The sequence below is a fragment of the Macaca mulatta genome, chromosome 4 (assembly GCF_049350105.2).
Source record: "Macaca mulatta isolate MMU2019108-1 chromosome 4, T2T-MMU8v2.0, whole genome shotgun sequence".
NCBI classification, from domain to species: domain Eukaryota; kingdom Metazoa; phylum Chordata; class Mammalia; order Primates; family Cercopithecidae; genus Macaca; species Macaca mulatta.
The window spans coordinates 182,780,774-182,783,204 of record NC_133409.1 but is presented as its reverse complement, the minus strand read 5'-3'; the positions used below and the strand labels follow the sequence as shown (position 1 = coordinate 182,783,204).

Below are 2,431 nucleotides of genomic sequence, written 5' to 3'. Positions count from 1 at the left end.
GTTCTTCATACCTCAGGTAATTTTGGATTTTATCCCTGACATTATGAAGAACAAATTGTGGATAAACTGGATCTTGTTTTCTTTTCTTTTTTATTTAGCAAGTAATTATCTGGCTTGGACTTGAACTGCAAACTCTGTTTTCTCCAGTGTTTCTTGAGTGGTAGCTTTAATCTCAGTTAAAATCTTTGTCTTCGGCCTAAGTTGGCTCATGCAAGTGTTCAGGGGCCAGCCAGTGATTTTTTTATTTTTATTTTTTAGTTTACTAAATGCCCTGTTTGTTCTGTGAACAAGGCTCAGAAATGTATAGACAGAATTTGTAGGTTGAGAAATCTGTGTAGTTGTGACTTCACAACTATACTTCACAAAAGCAGTAATGACAGCAGCTTCTGAACACATTAACCTACCATTGTTTGGTTTAAAGCGAACACAGTGAGAATAGTTCCTAGCGGTATCTAAGTGATCATCACAGTTTGCTGCTCTAGTCTTTTTTTTTTTTGCTGCTCTAGTCTTTAAGAACGAGTGGAGTCTTCACTTGAGCCACCACCTCCTTGCTGCTCAGGGCTTCAACAATCACAAGTGCAAACGTGAAGCTGGTCCCAGGCCCCCGGCTCATAAGAATCAGGTCATCCTTTTCTACATAATTCTCATAGCAGGTGTAATTACCTCCACTCATCATTTTTGTCTTCAGCAAGCAGTAACTTCAAAAGTAAAGTAACTTTATTTTCAAAAGCCTGTGTCATGAGCCTACAGAGCAGTGGGACCTGCACAGAAGGCGGCTATCAGGCCCTTCCGGTTTTCCTGCTCCTTCAGTATCTCCTTCATGGCAGCAGACTCAGATAAATACTGTGAATCCAGATTACCTCCTGGTAGAACCATCGTGTCATATGGTCCCTCTTTTTTTGCATCTTCAAGACTGGCATCAGGAGAAACGACAACATCATGGCTACACTGTACTGGGTCTTTCCCAGCCAGACCTACAATGGTGACCTCAATCCCAGCTCACCTCATGACATCTACAGGGATGACTGTCTCCTCTGCTCCTTTAGCCAGGATGAGCAGAGCTCTTTTGGAAGGCATTTTTATGTTACATGTTTTAAAGGCCCACATCAGGCTGCGATTTTGGCAGAATTCAAGGATTTTTTTCTGGTTTTTTCTTTTCTAAAATCCTCCTTCTCTCTCCAGTAGCTGCAATTTCCTGGATACAATCTTTTGGTTTCTTGGAGCAGAGGGGCACAGAAGATTCAAAAAAATAATTCAAGAAAACTTCCCAGAATCGACAGATTTTAGACTCATCACCAGGAACAAAAGGTCATCACACCCAGAACATTAAGAGCTTTCAGAAAAGTAAGAAAAGATAATTTATAGAGAGAAGCAGGTGAAGAGACACTGGAGGACAACAGCACAAAAGCCTCCGAATTCTGAGGAAAAATGATTTCCAACCTAGAATTCTATACTCAAGAAGCTATCAGTAAAGATTTTCTGCAGATAGTCAAAGTCTCAAAATATTTACCTCCAATATACTATTTTCTCAGGAAGCCACTACAGGGTGAGTTTTATCACGTGAGGGCCCAAACCAAAAAAGAAGACATGGGGTATAGAAGCAGCTGATCCAATCCAGGCAAAGGGAACTTCCACGTTGGTGATTACAAAAGGAGATGCCAAGTATGATGTCCACCCAGCAGGCATCCAGCCTAGACTAGGACAGGCTAGAAATCTGTAGGGAAGTTGTTCAAGAAGACAAACTTGGTAAAATGTCTACTTTTGAATATATTGCAAGGACATTTGAACTTGGATGGAGGATATTTTGAGATGTGTGAAAATGATTACAATACATAAAAAGATACAAAAAATACAGTAAGAAAAGAATATAGGATATGGCTGGCTGAGAACTGCATGACGTCTACACAGGCCTCATAATGCGAGCACTGGATGCTGGTCTAATCAGAAAGAACACACTGAGAAGACGGGTTAAGGGAGTATGTGTGTGGTAGAGAGGATGAAAGAGAAGAGAGCTGAATTTTCATATTCTATTGTAGGAAGATGATAGAGCTCAAAACCACAGAATTAAGAAGTGGCAATACAAACCTGTGAAGGTGGGGACCACAAGGTAAATACCAAAAGACTCAGAGCGGCTAGGAGAATGGAAAGTGATGGCGGCTAGGAGAACGGAAGTGGATGGCGGCTAGGAGAAGGGAAGTGGATGGCGGCTAGGAGAATGGAAAATGATGGCAGCTAGGAAAACGGAAGTGGATGGCAGCTAGAACAGAAGCGGATGGCGGCTAGAACGGAAGTGGATGGCGGCTAGGAGAACGGAAGTGGATGGCGGCTAGAACAGAAGCGGATGGCGGCTAGAACGGAAGTGGATGGCAGCTAGGAGAACGGAAGTGGATGGGGCTAGGAGAATGGAAAGTGATGGCGGCTAGGAGAACGG

The 2,431-nt window shown here is 42.6% G+C and overlaps 1 pseudogene; it reads right to left on the bottom strand.

Moving 5' to 3' along the window:
- Nucleotides 1–474: 474 nt before the first annotated feature.
- On the bottom strand, nt 475–1,220 carry LOC144340597 (Parkinson disease protein 7 homolog pseudogene; annotated as a pseudogene).
- Between the last annotated feature and the right edge of the window lie 1,211 nt (nt 1,221–2,431).